The sequence below is a fragment of the Zea mays genome, chromosome 6 (assembly GCF_902167145.1).
Source record: "Zea mays cultivar B73 chromosome 6, Zm-B73-REFERENCE-NAM-5.0, whole genome shotgun sequence".
In the NCBI taxonomy this organism is placed as follows: Eukaryota; Viridiplantae; Streptophyta; class Magnoliopsida; order Poales; family Poaceae; genus Zea; species Zea mays.
In genome coordinates this window covers 93,255,922-93,275,955 of record NC_050101.1, presented here as the reverse complement: position 1 = coordinate 93,275,955, position 20,034 = coordinate 93,255,922, and positions in this window count along the sequence as shown.

The following is a 20,034-nucleotide window of genomic DNA, read 5'->3' as shown; positions in this document are numbered from 1 at the left end:
CATCCTCATCATCTTGAGCCTGTTCCTCATCTTGGGTAGGTGGAGATGCTTGATTTGAAGATGACGGTTGATCTTGAGCTTGTGTGGGCTCTTCGGATTCATTAGGACACACATCCCCAATGGACATGTTCCTTAGCGCGACGCATGGAGCCTCTTCATCATCTAATTCATCAAGATCAACTTGCTCCACTTGGGAGCCATTAGTTTTGAAAGGGAAATAGGGTTAACCTTTTCCCAATATTAATTTTGGTGGTTGAATGCCCAACACAAATATTGGACTAACTAGTTTGCTCTAGAATATATGATCTACAGGTGCATAAAGGTTCAACACAAACCAATATAAGATTGAAAAAAGGTTCAAATACAAAGGAGCAAAAGAAACCGAGTGTGCCCTGGTCTGGCGCACCGGACTGTCCGGTGGTGGATCGGACAGTGTCCGGTGCACCAGGACCGTACAGTCTCAAACTCGCCACTCTTGGGTTTCTCAGGGCGCGCTCCGCTATAATTCACCGGACAGTCCGGCGTGACAGCGGAGCAACGGCTACTTCACGCAACGGTCTCCTACAAAAGCTGGAGATCAGAGCTACAGTGAAGAACAGTGCACGCAGAGTCAGAGCCGCCCGTCAGAGGCTCACCGGACACTGAACAGTGCCTGTCCGGTGCGGCACGGGACTGTCCGGTGCCACTATAAGACAAAGCCTCTATCGGTCGACTGCTCCCAAACCCTAACGGTTGGGTGACGTGGCTGGCGCACCGAACAGTGTCCGGTGCGCCCATCGACAGCATCCATCCCCAACGGTTGTTTGGTGGTTGAGGGCTATAAATACCCTAACCACCACCACTCCAACCATACAAGCATTCCACACATTGCATTCAATATAAGAGCAATAGAATTCACTCCAATACACAAATCAAAGCGATCGATCCACTCAAAGTCTCAAATTCAACTCTAGCGCATTAGGGCTTGTGAGAGGATCACTTGTGTTTCTTGTTGCTCTTGTTTGCTTGGTTGGCTTTCTTTTCTTTTCCTTGTTACTCTCAAGTGCTTTGTAAGCAAGGCAAGAGACACCAATTGTGTGGTGGTCCTTGCGGGGTCTAAGTGACCCGTGAGAAGTAAAGAAGAAAGCTCAATTGGTCTAAGTGACCGTTTGAGAGGGGGAGAGGGTTGAAAGAGACCCGGTCTTTGTGACCACCTCAACGGGGACTAGGTTCTTTAGAACCGAACCTCGGTAAAACAAATTACTGTGTTAATTCATTCTATTTGTTGGTTGATTTGTTTTCCCTCTCTCTCGGACTCGAATTCATTTCTAACGCTAACCCCAGCTTGTAGTGTGTGCTTAAGTTTATAATTTTAAGATTCCGCCTATTCACCCTCCTCTAGGCGACTTTAAAGTTTCATCAAACACAATGTCACAAGAAACCTCAACCAATCCAGTGGATTTGTTGAAGACTCTATATGCCCTTGTGTTTGAGTGATAGCCAAGTAAGAAGCCTTCTACAGTCTTTGGAGCAAATTTAGACTTTCTACCTCTTTTAATAAGAATAAAGCATTTACTCCCAAAGACTCTAAAATATGAAATATTTGGCTTTTTACCAGTGAGGAGTTCATATGATGTCTTCTTGAGGATTCGGTGAAGAAATAACCGGTTGATGGAGTAGCAGGCGGTGTTAATCGCCTTAGCCCAAAACCGGTCCAGAGTTTTGTACTCATCAAGCATGGTTCTTACCATATCTAGTAGAGTTCTATTCTTCCTCTTCACTACACCATTTTTAGGTGTGTAGGGAGAAGAGAACTCATGCTTGATGCCCTCTTCCTCAAGAAAACCTTCAATTTGTGAACTTTTAAACTCTGTTCCATTATCACTTCTTATCTTTTTGATTCTCAATCCGAACTCATTTTGAGCCCGTCTCAAGAATCCTTTTAATGTATCTTGGGTTTGAGTTTTTCCCTGCAAAAAGAATACCCAAGTGAAGCGAGAATAATCATCCACAATAACTAGACAGTACTTACTCCCGCCGATGCTTATGTAAGCGATCGGGCCGAATAGGTCCATATGGAGTAGCTCGAGCGGCCTATCCGTCGTCATTATGTTCTTGTGTGGATGATGAGTGCAAACTTGCTTTCCTGCTTGGCATACGCTACAAACTCTGTCTTTCTCAAAATGAACATTGGTTAGTCCTAAAATGTGCTCTCCCTTTAGGAGCTTGTGAAGATTCTTCATCCCAACATGAGCAAGTCGGCGATGCCAGAGCCAACCCATATTAGTCTTAGCAATTAAGCAAGTGTCAAGTTCAGCTTTGTTATAATTAAAATCAACTAAATATAGCTGACCCTCTAACACTCCCTTAAATGCTATTGAATCATCACTTCTTCTAAAGACAGTAACACCTATATCAGTGAATAGACAGTTGTAACCCATTTTACATAATTGAGAAACAGAAAGCAAATTGTAATCCGAAGAATCTACAAGAAAAACATTGGAAATGGAATGGTCAGAAGATATAGCTATTTACCCAAACCTTTGACCAAACCTTGATTTCCATCCCTGAATGTGATAGCTCGTTGGGGATCTTCATTTTTCTCATGGGAGGAGAACATTCTTTTCTCCCCTGTCATCTGGTTTGTGCACCCGCTATCGATTATCCAACTTGAACCATCGGATGCATAAACCTACAACACAAGTTTAGGCCTTGTTCTTAGGTACCCAAACAGTCTTGGGTCCTTTGACGTTAGAAACAAGCACCTTGGGTACCCAAACACAAGTCTTTGGACTCTTGTGTTTGCCCCCAACATATTTGGAAACTATTTTGCCTGATTTGTTAGTTAAAACATAAGATGCATCAAAAGTCTTGAATGAAATGTTATGCTCATTTGATGCAGTGGGAGTTTTCTTCTTAGGCATTTTACCATGGGTGGAATGCCTAGAGCTAGAAGCCTCATTTTTATACATAAATGCATGATGAGAAATAGTGTGAGGTTTCCTAGCATGAATTCTCCTAATTTTGTGATCAGGATAGTTAGCGGGATATAAAATGTAGCCTTCCCTATCCGGAACCATGGGAGCTTTGCCCTTAACAAAATTAGACAGTTTCTTAGGGGCATTAAGCTTGACATTGCGTCCCTGTTGGAAACCAATGCCATCCTTAATGCCAGGGCGTCTCCCATTATAGAGCATACTACGAGCAAATTTAATTTTTTTCATTTTCGAGCTCATGCTCGGCAATTTTAGCACTTAATTGAGCTATGTGATCATTTTGTTTCTTAATCATGGCAAGGTGATCATCTATAGCTTCAACATTAATATCTCTACATCTAGTGCAAATAGAAACATGCTCAATAGTAGATGTAGATGATTTGCAAGCATTTAATTCCTCTATCTTAGCATTTAATCTAATATTCTCATCTCTAAGACAGGAAATAGAATCATTGCAAACATTCAATTCTTTAACCTTAGAAACTAAACTAGCATTTTCATTTCTAAGACTGGAAATTGAATCATGACAAATGCTAAGCTCCTTAGTTAAGTTTCACATTTTTCTACTTCTTGAGCATAAGCATTTTTCAACTTAACATTTTTTTTGTTTTCTTTAATGAGGAAGTCCTCTTGGCTATCCAAGAGTTCATCCTTCTCATTAATGGCTTCAATTAATTCATTTAATTTTTTCTTTTGGTCCATGCTAAGGTTGGCAAAAAGAGAGATTAAATTATCTTCGCTATTGCTAGAGCTACCCTCATCACTAGATGTTGTATATTTGGGGGTGGCTCTAGTGTGTACCTTCTTTTCCTGCCGTCCTTAGCCATGAGACATTTGTGGCCGACGTTCGGGAAGAGGAGGCCCTTGTTGACGGTGATGTTGACGGCGCCCTCGTCTGAGGAGGAGTTGGTGGAGCTCTTGTCAGAGTCCCATTCCTGGCATATGTGGGCATCGTCGCCCTTCCTCTTATAGTATCTCTTCTTCTCCTTCTTCTTCTTCCCCTTCTTGTCCTCGTCCTTGTCACTTTCACTAGAATTGGACATTTAGCAATAAAGTGACCGGACTTACCACACTAGTAGCACACCTTCTTGGAGTGGGACTTGTAGTCCTTCCCCCTCCTTTGCTTGAAGATTTTGCGGAAGCTCTTGATGATGAGCGCCATCTCCTCGTTGTCAAGCTTGGAGGCATCGATTGGGAGCCTACTTGGTGTAGACTCCATCTTCTTCTTTTCTGTCGCTTTGAATGCGACGGGTTGCACCTCGGGTGTGGAGGTGGCGCCTTGCTCCAAGTTGACGATGTGTTTGGAGTCTTTGATCATTAGCTAAAAGCTCACAAACTTGCCAATCACTTCCTCGGGAGACATTAGTTTATATCTAGGATCCCCACAAATTAATTGCACTTGAGTAGGATTGCAAAAAACAAGGGATCTTAGAATAACCTTGACCATTTCATGGTCATCCCATTTGGTGCTTCCGAGGTTGCGCACTTGGTTGACCATCGTCTTGAGCCGGTTGTACATTGCTTGTGGCTCTTCCCCTTTTTTGAGGATGAATCGACTGAGTTCTCCCTCGATCGTCTCGCGCTTGGTGATCTTGGTCACCTCGTCCCCTTCATGTGCGGTCTTGAGGACGTCCCAAATTTATTTGGCGCTCTTTAACCCTTGTACCTTGTTATGTTCCTCTCGACACAAGGAGGCGAGGAGTATAGACGTGGGTTGGGAGTTAAAGTGCCAAATTTGGGCGACCTCGTCTGAGTCGTAGTCTTTGGCCCCCACCTTAGGTACCTGCGCTCCAAATTCGACAATGTCCCATATGCTTTCGTGGAGTGAGGTTAGATGATGCCTCATTTTATCACTCCACATACAATAATCTTCACCATCAAAATATGGTGGTTTGCCGTGGGGAACGGAAAATAATGGAGCACACTTTGAAATACGGGGATAGCGTAGGGGCATCTTATTATACTTCTTGCGCTCATGACGCTTAGAAGCGGTGACGACTCGGAGCTTGATGTGGAGGGTGACGAAGAGTCGGTCTCGTAGTAGACCACTTTCTTCATCTTCTTCTTCTTGTCACCTCTCCGATGCGACTTGATGGAGGAAGAGGATTGCTCCTTATTTTTGTTGTCGGACTCCCTTGAGAGAGTCCTTCCCGAGCTTGCGAACTTGTCGCCGGTCTTGATCTCCCTCTTGGCGTGATCTCCAGACATCACTTCGAGTTGGTTAGGCTCTTAATGAAGCACTGGCTCTGATACCAATTGAAAGTCGCCTAGAGGGGGGTGAATAGACGAAACCTGAAATTTAAAACTTTAAACACACACTACAAGTCGGGGTTAGCGTTAGAGTTAAATTCAAGTCTGAAAGAGAGGGTAAAACAAATCAAACAAGAATCAAGGCGAGTGAACACGATGATTTATTTTACCGAGGTTCGGTTCCAAAGAACCTAGTCTATTTCAACCCTTTCCCTCTCTCAAATGGTCACTTAAACCGAGTGAGCCTTCTCCTTAATCAATCGGGTCACTAAGACCCCGCAAGGACCACCACACACTTAGGTGTCTCTTGCTTTGATTACAAGTCACTTGAGAACAAGAATGAGAAAGGAAGAAAGGCAATCCAAGAAACAAGAGCACAAAAGAACACAAACACACTCTCTCACAAGTCACTAAATGTTTGAGTTGAATTCTAGGCTTGGAGAGGGTTTGATCTTTGGAAATGTGTCTTGGAGTGAATGCACTAGCTCTTCTATTGAATGTGATCTCTGAAAAACTTGGATGCCAAAGGTTGTGGTGGTTGGGGGGTATTTATAGCCCCCAACTACCTTGGTAGCCGTTGGGGAGGTTGCTGGTGATGGGCGCACAGGATAGTCCAGTGCGCCATCGGACATGCACTGTTCCTTGTCTGGTGCGCCGCCACGTCACCCAACCGTTAGGGTTTGGAGCTGGGTCGACCGTTGGAGCTTTGTCCTCTTGCGGCATCGGACAGTCCGGTGCCCCTCTGACTGCACTGCTCTGACTTCTGCGCGGTACTGTGCTGCACTATTTCTGCTATCAGAGTCGACCGTTGGCGCAGATAGCCGTTGCTCCGCTGGCTCACCGGACAGTCCGGTGCTACACCAGACAGTCCGGTGAATTATAGAGGAGGGCGCCCTGGAATTCTCGAGAGTGGCGGGTTTTAACTTGTACGACCTGGTGCACCGGACAGTCCGGTGCGCCATTGTTCAGCGCACTCAAGTCCTTTTGCTCCTTTAAAATTGTGTCCCTAACTTGAAACTTTTATTGGTTTGTATTGAACCTTATGCACCTGTAATACATGAGTTCAAGACAAACTAGTTAGTCCATATGTTTGTGTTGACTATCAACCACCAAAATTAATTATAAGAAAAAGGTTAACCCAATTTCCCTTTCAGGTATCATTTATTCTTTGTCGTTACTCAAGAAAACTCTCTATTGGTATAAACCTTCACTCATGTTTCCTTTACCAATGGGGGAGAAAGTATTAGGCCCTAAAGGGGAGAATTTAAAGGGCTCTCAAGTTCTCCGTTTTTGGCGATTAATGCCAAAGGGTGAGAAAGTATTAAGCCCAAAGCAAAAGGACCGCACCACCATCTTTAAATTTTTTCAAAAACTAAAGGAAGAAAGTATTTTAATTGGTATTTTAGTGAGTCTCAAAATTTTCAATTGGTACCTCATTTGGTTTCAAAATTTCACTTAGCATAAGTCTTTCAATTGGTTTAAATTCAAGTAACATATGCACATCAATCAAAATTGCAAACTAGTTACATTTTTACACTCTATATTTGCTTTGGTTTGTGTTGGCATCAATCACCAAAAAGGGAGAAATTTTGGTGGTTGACGTCCATCACAAACCACGTGGACTAATTAGTTTGCCAAGATGTCTTTTACCTCAGGTGCATAAGGTTCAACACAAACCAAGAAAGAAATTAAGTTGGGGACTCAATTAAATTTGGAGCAAAGACTTGAGAGTGTGCTGCCAGTGGCGCATCGGACAGTGTCCGGTGTGCACCGGACAGTGCCCGGTGCCCCAGGCCGAGCTCCACTCGAACTAGCCACTCTCGGGTTTTCATAGGGCGCGCTCCGCTATAATTCACCAGACTGTCCGGTGAGCCAATGGAGCAACGGTAACCTAGCGCCAACAGTCGACTGCTAAAGTGTACAGTGCACGGTAGAAGTCAGAGCAGAGAAGTCAGAGCACACCGGACATGTGTGGCACCGGACTGTCCAGTGCAGCTACAGTACAAAGGACTGCAACGACCGACTGCTCCAAACCCCAACGGGCGTGCTGACGTGGCACGCACCGGAAAGTGAACAGTACCTGTCTGGTGCACCACCGGACTGTCCGGTGTGCCCATCGATAGCAAACTCAGCCAACGGCTAGGAAGTGGTTGGAGGCTATAAATACCCCCAACCACCTCATTTTATGGCATCCAAGTTTTATGAAGTTCACATTCAATACAAGAGCAATAGCATTCACTCCAAGACACATTCCAAAGATCAAATCCCCTCCAAGCCTCCAAATTAACTCAATTCATTACTGACTTGAGAGAGGGTGTTTTGTGTTCTTTTGTTGCTCTTGTTGCTTGGATTGCTTTCTCTTTCTCTATTCTTATTCTCATAAGTGCTTTGTAAAGCTAGCAAGAGACACCTAAGTGTGTGGTGATCCTTACGGGGTCTTAGTGACCCAAGTGATTAAGGAGAAGCCTCGACCGGTCTGTGTGGCCGATTGAGAGAGGAAAAGGGTTGGAATAGACCCGCCCTTTGTGGCCTCCTCAACAGGGAATAGGTTCTTTGGAACCGAACCTCGGTAAAACAAATCACCATGTTCACTTGCATTTAATCTTCATTTTCCCTCTTTCCTCTATCTAAAGTTTCTTGGCTAATATTGGTTTGAGTTTGATCCCAAAGCTATCCGCATTAATTTGAGCAATTCTTAGCAAGAGAAACAATCTTCTGCATTCCGATTTAATTCTAAAGCTAACTCCGGCCTTAGTGTGTGTTTAAAGTTGTAAATTTCAGGTTTCACCTATTCACCCCCTCTAGGTGACTTTCACTTCGCCTCTCCCTCCCCGCGATCCCGCCACCCCTAGCCTCCATCTCTCGTGCGTCCCCATCACCCCTCCCCTCACTCGTGTCCCCGCCGCCCACTCCCCCTCACTCGCGCCACTGCAGCCATCAATCCCTCCTCTTCCCTCTCCGAGATCGTACCATTAGCACATACTATATACTAGTAGAAATATAGTTTGATCCTAATTCGATTTTATTTTTAAATTTTATAGTATAAAATTTAGAGCTAATTACCACCCCTATCTACAACTGGTTCGAAAAGATTTAGTTCGTACAATAATGCTACATTAGATAACACGAAGTTTGACAAAATTATACAGGAACATACCATTACTTGGAGTTAAGTTCATGCTTAAACTTGCATATTACTATCATTCTCTAACTCTCTTTAGACGCTTGTATTTATGTGTTTTTCTGGATGGAAATGGGCCTAACCTCATGTGAAAAAAAACTCTTCAATTTTGATACTTGGACCCCTTTACCTGCACAATATTGTCATTTTGGTCCACAGACTCACGGGTTCTAAAAGGATCTATAAAGAGCTTAGAGGAGGTGAATAGGATTGCTTTTTCTAATAATCGCAAAACTTGATCTAACTATCATATCATGGAGCCCTCGAACAAATGTGCACGCCAGAGTACAAAACAAACTGTAGTGAAAATCAATGAGTAAAACTTAGATCAATTTACACTAATACAGAGAAGCTCTATAGTGGCGGTCGTAAACCTATTTATAGTGGCGTTTTTCGTAACCGCCAGTGCTAGGGGCCAGTAAAAATCATAATTTTTACAGGCGGGTAACTGAGGACCGCCAGTGAAAATCGATTTTCACTGGCGGTCGGCGTAATAAAACCGCCAGTGAAAATCGATTTTCACTGGCGGTCGACGTAATAAAACCGCCAGTGCAAATCGTTCCAGGCAACATAAAACATATTTTAAAAATAGTAAAAAATTTATTTTTATTAGGGGGACCTAAGCCCACCCCACCCGCCCACCGCAAGTCATGGCATTTTTTCGCGCAAAATTCACGCGCTACGTGGTTGTTAGTATTCGAACCGTTGACCTCACCCTCGCGTGTACCCTCCACTACCACTCCGTTTATGACATGCTTTGTGTCTAGTTTGTAGTTGTTTTGTCCACATATTACAACTATTTGAGTGTAAATTGCTTATTTGAGACCCTAAACGAATTCAAATAAAAAAGTTGTCAACTACAAAGTCTTATAACTTTTAGAGATCTACAACTTTTATTTTGGTGGTTTTGTCATACGAGGTCGTTTGAAAAACTCGAAAAATTAAGGATAAAAATGATTTCTAGTGGCGGTTCCTTAAGAAAACCGCCACTAGAAATCGATTTCTACTGGCGGATCCTTAAGAAAACCGCCACTAAAAAACATGGAATTTTACAGGCAGTTTTCTTAAGGAACCGCCACTAAAAATAGCACAGTCGGTTGATAATCGAATCCGTCTGTAAAAATATATCGTCCCGCAGGCTTTGAGCTTTTTTCTACTAGTGTTAGATGCCAATCTTGCTAATGAGTATGATGAGCTTCTCAAAGCAGTGGTTGCACCTAAAACATCTCATGCAAGTAGTCGGTTGCAAACCCTAGAAAAATAAAGCACAAATAATAACAACAAGAAACACAATACAAGTGACATAGAGATTTATTAACAAGACAATTGTGACAGAGTATGATGATAATTGATTAACTAACCAAACTTTGCAAATTATATAGGAACATACCATTACTTCTAATTTTGTGGTTAACCAAGAACCATAAAAAGAATAACTAACCAAACTTTGCAAATCATTAACTTGATGTCCTAGCGATAATCTAGATTGCATCACTTGAAATCAGCAAATCAATCTAGAACCAAAAGTTAGGCATGCAAATAATGAGCAAAGAAAGAGGAATAAGATTACCATGCTAATATTATGTAAACATCACCTTTATTATCAAGATTGTATGTACAAAGTACTCTATAAAAGAACCATAAATATTTGTATGAAATTTGAAAACCCTGGATTAAAACCTATTTCGAATCTAATCTATATATTCCAAAAATTGTAAAAAACCCCCAAGGTGAAATCACTAATTATAGGGCTAAATCCATCATGGGCTCGCAGCAAGAAGGTTGCGTCGTGCCTTTTCGATGCACACTTGGACCACTTTTCATCCATAGTAGGCTCACAACAAGCAGATTGTGTTGCATCTTGCCGATGTGCACTTAGACCGCTTTTCAGCTATTGCATGCATATCTTCAATGTATGTAATCTTCATATGCAACATTCTTTAGCTCAATTGTTGCACCTAATATTTTGACCGATAGGACTCAAGTTCCTTGTGAACTTAGTATTGAAATCTAGATTCCTCATGTACCTAGTTCCAGTTGTTAGTTTTTCATCGACCACGTTTCACCTCAAACATCACATGCAATTGTGTGCGATCACAAAGTCACGACTTGACTCAAAAGAAATCAATGAAACACCACTCCCACAAGTGCACTACATCAATTCGAAACTACACATTAGCACACCACTATATGTTACACTAATCACTTTGCAAAGTCATATTAAATCTAAAACAATGTTTTATCACACATGATTTTACAGAGCAATCGATCAAGTGTAGTGCTTTATAATTAATGCATAATTTCATTTCATAAAAAATAGCATTTTTATTTGAAGTCTAGATGTAGGACTCTTGGGCAATGAGCATCCCTCTATTGGTCCTTGTAACCTTAGGAATTGAAGCAGGTGCCCTTTTAGCACTTTTGCAACACATTAGTAAAACTACACCAAGAGTATGTGAAAACAATCACCAACCGTAAGAGAAGTCTAATTAGACAGGATATATTTAGACTTGAACATCACCAAAACACAATTTAATTGTCACAACGGAGCCTATGCAAAACAAACGGAAAACAAATTTAGTTAACATTCTTTGCATATCCTTGCTGCATCAAGTCGTCAAATCAACATATCTCTTTCTTATGGTCCTTGATGGAAAGTAGTTCTCCTAAGATTTACGGTAGATGGAAAATATAGCATAATTATATATTGCAAAGCACATATGGATAGTCGGACAAACTTGTCACAAGTCACAACTAAAGTCTCTACTGGTTGCTAGCCCTTTCCTAGATTTAAACTTTACACATAGCCTAAAGTAGCTTCTTTTATAATTTTATATGTGGATTTGTGATTGTGATGTGATGGTCAACCCTGTTACCTCCGGGACCTACGTGAATGCTAAACGGAGGGACAAAAATACACTATGGGCTGGTTTGGTGACCAGAAAATTGAAGAGGATTGAAAGAAGAAATAAACTAATTCCCACTCAATCCACTCCAATCTCTCAAAATTCCTAGTCACCAAATCAATGTGAATATGATCAGCCTCGTCATGGAGATTGATTTCCTACAAACACGAAAAAGCGGGTTTGCTAGTTGTATTGTAGACGACTGGGCAAAAAAAGTAGCCAATGGTAAAAAGGTGGAAACACTCATCACGTCTACCTTGTTGGTCTTCTTCCACATGTCGGCATTAGTTTCTTACTCTGCGCTCCGCATCGTTGACGCCGGCAACTCCCAATACTAGAGACTTTGACTTGTGCCTGTCGGTCCTCTTCCTCCCTCCCCTCCCCTCCCGCCATCAAAAGATGTCGTCCTCTGTATGCTCCAAATCCACCAACCTCACCACAACCCCGCAAGCCCACCTTCCTTGTGGCCCCTGCACGCCTCCAACCCGTGCTCCACCCACGTCATGGTTCAGCCTCACTCCAACCACCTCCTCGTGCCCCGTCGTCGCGGCTGAAAGTAGCCTAGAGGGGGTGAATAGGCTACACCTAAAATTTCTCACCAAAAACATCGAGACAGAGTCAAATTTCAAGTTTCACTGGTGCAACTCAGTTCAACTAGTATGAATCCTGGCTGAACCGGTTTTGAACCTGCTCAACTTAGGTTAGATTAATAACACAAGAACACCGCAGAGTAATGAGAGATTCTTTCTAATAGCTTTCCCTAGAGACAAATCCACAAGAATAGGAGATGAATCAATGTGAACCAAGTTCACAAATATCCACACACAAAATCAAACTAGACTGAGCTAACCTACGAATTGAAGCCCTTTTCAAGAACACAACAAGAACACACGATTTAACCCAAGGTTTGGGCACACCACAAAGGTGTTCTACTCCTCATTGAGGTGCCCACAAAGAGTCGGGTCTCTTTCAACCCTAATCCTCCTCAAGCCGACCACAAAGGTCAAGGCAATCTCTTCTCAACTCAGCTCAAAGAGCGGGTGATACAAACTTCTTGAGGTCGTCCACAAATTTGGAGACTCTCAAGCAACCTCTATCCATCAAGGAACACAATTTTCCAAGAGTAACAAATCTGCACAAAAATTAAGGTTGCAACGAGCTCAATAGAGAGAGAGAATAGAGCGATGAAATCACCAACAAGTTCACCAAACTTCACCTCGCACCAAGGGTCGTTCAAGTGATTGAAGGTGATGAGATTTGGGGTGTGAGAGAGGGAGTGAATGCCCTTGTTTGAGAGTTGTGTCGATGTTTTGAACCAGGGTCCTAACCAACTAGTGAATTAGTGTTGTGTGTCCCAGTCCAGATGGGTGATGCAAGAAGACACAAGGTTTATCCTGGTTCGAGCAATAGAATGCCCTACTTCTAGCAAAAGAGGATGAGACTTATGTTATCTCACACGTAAGTGCTTGTAGTAGGGGTACAAGCTAGTTAAGAGAGGGAGTGGATCCCAAGTCTCTGAAGATGATTAAGGCAAGTGACAATATCGGTTGTGGAGGCTAGGGCTGGAAATGGATATCTAGAAATCTGATTTGTTTTCGCTAAAACTGCTAATATGGATATCCGTATCTATATTCGATTTCAATATGGATGTCAAATGGATGTATCTGAATTCGATTTATAGTACGTTTCTCTGTTTGATTCCATATTCGTCTTCGAAAAAACCATGAAACATCCGATACTATCCGTATCCGTGAAAAATATGTTCCATGAAACCATTTAAAACTTAACTTTATCACTAATTACTAATTATAAATGATTTTAAGTTTAATAATATACTAGAAAAATGATATATATCATTTAAAATATTTAAAAATATTTATATGATAAATAAATAAATATATCAACCTTATATTTCTAGTGATATTCAATAATAAAATTCAATAGTTTTCATAAACATTTAATTATAACTCTCCACTTTATCTATATAGTGAACACATCTCAATGAAGTTCCATAAACATTCAACTATAACTCTCCACTTTACAATAAATAGATAAATTTCTTCATGTTTTATTTAAGTTTTGGTACACATATTTATATAGGACATTCATTCATTTTAGAACAGAAAAGTTGTTTTTCTTGGTTCATTTACTATTTTATATCAATTTTAGTTTACTTGTATTTGTACAAATGTCACTTATTAAATATCACGTGTTGTTGTTTACCTTTTGTTACATGATTCGATAGTTTAAAAATATTATTTATATAGTTTTGTTGACTTGGATATGGAGGATCACGAGAAATCTATTTTTATTTAAGTTTGTTTTGACTATCTATAAACTTGTAATTAAATAAAAATCCACATATACATATGTTAAATTTTAGGGTATGTTGTTTGAGTTGAATTGAGTAAATATCCGAATAAGAATTTGGATTCGACTATCCGTTTTGTATTCGTATCCGAAGATATTCGAACTCATAACCGAATCCGAACTAGAACATAGTAAATTGTGACATTCGAATTCGTATCCTTGCGTATTCGATCCGTTTCCACCCCTAGTGGAGGCGAAAACCTGTGAAGTGTTCTCCTCTTCCTCCCCTTGGAAGCTCTAGACACCTACCGCATCGGCGCGTCGCTGGCCTCAGATTGTGAGTCTCGCCACAAGCTCCACTACTCCATTCACCTTGTCTCGTTGTCGGTCGAGACGACACAAGTCACCACCACCGAATATGATGATGTGTGCAGCTTGTACTACATGGCAGCGATGGCCGCGGGCATGCCAAATGCGTCGTTCCTAGTGGCATTGGACACCGCCCAACAACCACCTCATCTGGGTGCCCTACGACTGTGTCACACCCGGTTTCGGAAGGCAAATCGAATGCGAACCATGTACGTGCCAGGATCAGAAACTCACATACACAGCGATTACATAGTTGAACATCATCACACAATGCTCAAAGTAAATAGCGGAAAAGTACTTTATTACAACAAGATGTCCAAGACATCCGCTGAGTCTATAACATAGTCATTAACATCAAAGTGCGGAAATACAAAACGTAGAAGACAAGGCCTTCACAGGCAGCTGTCCGGGGGTTTGCCACTAAGATAACTAGAACTCGTTGTAGTCCTGGAACTCCTCAAAGTCCTCCATGTTGCTAGCATCTCCTCCTGAGCACTGAGTACAGTGGGGACAACCTGGGGTGGGGTGGTTTGTAAAGCAAGGGTGAGTACATATCAATGTACTCAGCAAATGTCCCGTTTGACTAAAGTGGACTAGCTATATGTGGAGTTAAGGTTAAGTAGTTGCTTTTAGTTGGTCAAGTATTTATTACTATTAGTAGAGCCAAGTTTTAGTAATAAACCCAGTTATTACCCAAAAGCACTCCCTCCAAGAGGAAATACCAGAGATCATAATTATATCATCATCATTAGTCATCATCGTAAAAGTACCCAAAGTTCTTCTAATCAAAGAGGATCCCAAGGCCGCTCATAACCATGAGCACGACTGATAAATCAGTTTCTAACACTCTGCATAGGTCGCATACTTTACCCACAAGCCGTGATTCCCATTCTGCCCGGAAAGAGCCAATCTCCATTGACCACTACCTAGGTGGACTGGCAGGGTATCACTACGTAGCCTTTACAAAGATTTCCCATAGGTCATAGCCGCCCGTTAGGTTTCTCCAGTTTGATAAACACAGTACATCTCCCGAAAGGAAGGGTGACTAACAAAACCAAATCGAGAACCTCTGCAACCAGCCTTGGCAGAGCAAGTACTGTGCCTGGACCCCATTGACGGCCCTACGGCGAAGCCAACTACTCCTCTGGCTTCTCTAATTAATCAGCTAAGGGTGTCCCATTCCACCCTCGTGGCTACACGGTTATCTCGGGTTGTCACTTGAATGGAGAAAAGCTAATGAGATAGGTAGATGGTCGATGGAAATGATGGGGTACCCCCTGGGCCTTATATACACGACAGTGGGGCACTCCATACATACATGAGGATCATATGTCTCCTAAATAATAGCGAACCAACTGAACTAATCTCCCTACAATCTTGCCAACTTATCCATAATCCGCCCCGATATTTGAGGATGCCATGCGCGGGAAAGTCGGGTGGTTGTTGTGGATAGCGAACGAGTCGACGGATTGTTTGGGCTTGATTATGCTGCCTTCTCAGGTCGACCCATTCCGCCAGTGGCTCTAGCCCGGCCCACGAAGGGACGACCTCACGGGGTAACTGGCCCCGCGTGGGGCCTTCTCGCCTTCTAGTGGACCCGGGGGATATCTGTCCCCCCACAAGCCCCCAATCTTTGAGTTGATTTTGAAATAATAAGCCCAAAGATTCTTGGTCCGGCTTATGGGTTTGTTATGTGGCCTGATTTCTGTTCTGCCGATGGGTGCATCGAAGGTGCACCCATTGGGTGTAGCCCCCAAGCGTTGAGTGGATTTTGAAATTAATTCATTCAAAGGTCTTCATTTTATGCTTTAGAAATCAGCATTTTGTCTTCATGGGACTAAAAATCTATTGGGTGTAGCCCTAGAGCTTTAAGTGGATTGTGGAAATAATCCATTCAAAGGTCTTCATCTTATGCTTTAGAAATCAATATTTTGTTTTCTTGGGACTAAAAATATATTCGGTGCACCGAAGGTGCACCCAATGGGTGTAGCCCCTGATTTTGGAAATAATCCATTCAAAGGTCTTCATCTTATACTTTAGAAATCAGCATTTTGTTTTCTTGGGACTAAAAATCTATTGGGTCCAAGCTTTGAGTGGATCTTAGAAATAATCCATTCAAAGGTCTTTCTCTTGTGCTCTAGAAATTCAAACGATGCCATCTGCCCATGCCTTGTTAGGTCTGAAATCAATTTGATCAGTGACAGATTGGACATCTGGCTAGTTGAGGCAGATGGTTCTCAGCTGGACATCACCCCGCTCTGTGCTTTATTGCTTTTGTTGATTAGACTTGCGCTTCAGTAGCCACATTTGAACTTCCTTCCATCTCAGCCGATCTCCTCTTTTTGTCATGGTACATTCATTATGTATATTTTGTGGATATGACTTCTTCAGAAAATCTTTGAAAATTTTGAGTCACACACCCAATGGGTGTGCCTAAGGGGTGTCTTGGTACGCAGAGTGTTTACCGCGTTGTCCTGGAGTAGTAACTTGATGTGACTAAGAGGTGTAATCATTTGCCTGAGCAGTTGACTTAGGTCCAACTGGTGTCGTGTTACGCGAAGCGGAGTCTGTTGCCTGACTCATTTTCAGACGGCTAGAATTGCTTATTGAATTCTTGCGACTGTTCAGCAAGCGGGGTAGGAAGTGGACGGTCACCCCCGGCCTCTATAAATAGCGTGCATGCCCAACTGTTCTCTTCACTCATCCATTGATCATCTGCTTTCTTCTTCTTCGTCACCCCTCCCTTTCCAACCAACCATAGGCAGGGGTAGGAGGGGGCAGTTGTTGGCCTCGTCATGCCGACGGCAAGTGCAAGCGTGCTCTGAGTCCTCCATCAGAGGACTTCGGTGACTCAGAGTACTCGGAGGAGGCCTCCTCCGAGTCTGATCGATCGCCTGCTCTGGCTTCTCCCGCAGCATCATACGAGGACTCGGATGACTCCATGGGGCTGTCCACCGCGGCCTAGGCGTACTGGTGCTCCATCGAGCACGCCAGGCTCGGTGGGTCGGATGAGTCGGGGGTCTCCTCGAAGGAGGTGGACTCTCCGACTCCTCTAAGGAGTGGAGCGGCGACGATGGTGAGGGCAATGGCAGCATCGGCGACGATGACGGCGGGGATGACGACAGCAAGGGCGACGACGGCAAGGGCGACGATGACGGCAGCAGCGATGACGGTGACGACCGGGCGACGGCAGCAGGGGTGACGACATCAAGGGCGACGTTAGCGGCGGCGACGGCAAGGGCGATGATGGCAGTGGCGACGGCGCCAGGGGCGACGGCGGCAGTAGCGGCAAGGGCGACGACGGTCGTGGCAAGGCCAGTGGCGTAATGCCACTGGTTTAAATATTAGTATAGATAGTAGTAGTAGTAGTAAGTAGCAGTAGAATAAGGTAGTGTAAGTTAGTAGCGTAGTGTAGTGTAAGTAGTACGGTAATGTAATGTAATGTACTGCAGTGACCAGGGGTAAAAGAGGCTGACTCATAATGAGCCAGCTTCGAGTTTATGTTACTTCCTCTATTACGAATGAAGGATGAAGTTAATCCACTTAATCACCACTGCTTGCTTTTTATTCGTGCGCTTGAAGTTTGTCCGTGTGCTTGACAGTGACGACATTTTAGAGGTAATGCTCGAGTGACGATTGCAGTCTTTACTTTTCCGAGTTGTGATATGGTACTTTAGAGGTAATACCCGACCTAAGGAGCCAACTTATATTCATGCCGACGTGCCTTCTTAAGTTCCGAACCCTAAATCTTCTTTTTCCTCTGCCGCTTCTCTGCTTTCTGAATACTTGAGCCCGCTCGTTCTGCCCGAGAGATTGCGATGGCTCCCAAGCGGAAGAGACAGAGCGTCGTCGTTCCGTTCATCCCGCTCATCGATCCCAACAGTCAGCTTCCATTCGCTGGTAATCATATGTCCATAATTTCTGAATCAGATCTTTTGCACCTTGTGGAGACTGGAATTTTGCCACCGAAAGAACCGTGTTCTTGGCGGATCTAGCGCGGGGTCACTGTTCCGACAGAGGACACCCACGAGACCGTTGTTTATGTGTCGTTTCTCATTCGCGGACTTGCTCTTCCTGTTTCTCCTTTTTTCCGCGGTCTCCTTGACTTCTACGATTTAAATCTTACACATTTAAACCCTAACTCCATTCTTCAAGTTGCCATTTTTGTACACCTGTGCGAGGCCTTTCTTGGAATCCTCCCCCACTTTGGACTCTGGAGGTACCTTTACCATTGTCGACCCGGTATGGCTGTAGGGCATCATCAGCTTGTTGGTGGTGCCAGTTTGGAGCTTCGTTGGGGGAGGAAAGCGGAATACCTCGATATCCCCCTCAAGGACAGCATCAAGGGATGGCGCCTCGAGTGGTTCACCATGGAAAATCACAACAAATCCCTCCCCCTCGATCAGGGAGGCAACCAGACGTTTGCACGCCCAGCTGGGTAGAATCCCCCACTTATTCAGAGGTAGCCGAAGCCAAGGTTCTGCTTGCTGAAATTTGCTCGTTAAAGGACAGAGGTCTGACTTACGAAGTCGTGGTTGCTGACTTTGTCTTCAAGAACATTCAACCTCTGAAGGACAGAGTTTACCCTGCTTACTTGTACACTGGCGTCAACGATTCTACCCGGGTCACTAATAGGCAAATTCCCAATGAGGACCTGCTAAGCCGACTTGATATGATACTGAGGGGCAGGGTTTTGAATGCTGGTGCTCCCTTATCTTACTCTGCATGGAACCTGCCTCTGCATAGTCCCTTCTCTGATTTTGTCTCCACTCCTCCTGTTCGAGATGGTAGCCCGGGCCATAGAGTGTGACCCTCCTCAGAGGACATTGAGGCCTTAATTGCTCCCCTTCGGAATCTTTCTGAGGTCAAGAAGCAAACTCACTTCGAGATGCCATCCAGTATCGATGATGCTGAGATGGATGTTGTTCTTAGCCTACTAGCCGGAGAATCATCTGACTCTCCCCGTACTGAGCCGATGGCAATTGCGACTGGGCAAGAGTTTGGCGAAGACGAGGAAATTCAGAGACCAGAGGGTGCTCGTCGGAAACATTCACGTCGAGTGAACCATCCAGCTGCACCTGATGAGGAGAAGAGGAAGAAAAGGCAACACTGGCAGTTGTCATGCCTGGAACAAGACCCTGGCCCCTCTACATTATTCCTTGGCGATGGCCCAGCGAGCACCATCCCTGAGGACAATGCTAGAGGTTGCGATGATGCTCATGCTGCTAGCGGTGTGCTTGATGAGGAAGAAGAAGAGATTCCACTGATCCGTAAGAACAACCGTCGCCATAGGGTCAGCAACATTCCCATACAAGCCTTGTCGGTGCTTGTCAGCCTTCAAGGGTTGTCAATATCTGATTTTGACCAAGCGCTAGAAGAGATTGTCCATGAATACCTTCTATCAGAGCCTCCTGAAGCTGACAATCCCACTATCTGTGCAGAGGTCCCAGATGGTGGTCTTCTATCACATGATTCTATCGGGCAAGAGATCACCCGGGTAGCTTCTCGTGCCTCGTCGACCTTAGAGGGCGGTCTTCCTCACAAAGATGCTGATCCGAGTCACCCAGCTCCTATGGATGTGGTGAGGGATCTCCAGCCCTAGAGGTGGCTGTCGTGGAGGACCTAGACCCCGAGGGTGGTGCTGATAGCGACTCAGTCCCCGAGGGTGTTGCGGTAGGTTCCCCTTCTGCTGCTTCCATGGATGTCCACGTTGGATCGTCGCCAGTCCAATCCAAAGAGGCTATGGTGACATGTTTATCTATGGCTCTTGCTGGTCTGGTAACTTTAGAGGCCAGTGAACCAGACGCCAGGAGCATGTCGCCTGCTGATGGGACTGAAGTTCCTCCGGGTCATGCCTTTGATATCATTCATGCTGATCTCCCCTCATCAAGCAATGCATCAACTCTTCCTACTTTGGGTCTTCCCTTGTTCCTCTCCAATCTTTAGGTGAATCAACTTTCGCTTTTTTACTGTTCCTGCTAGCAAAGTAGTTTTTTTCTTATCTTTTCATAATCATATGATGTTCTTGATGGTGTATCTGCCC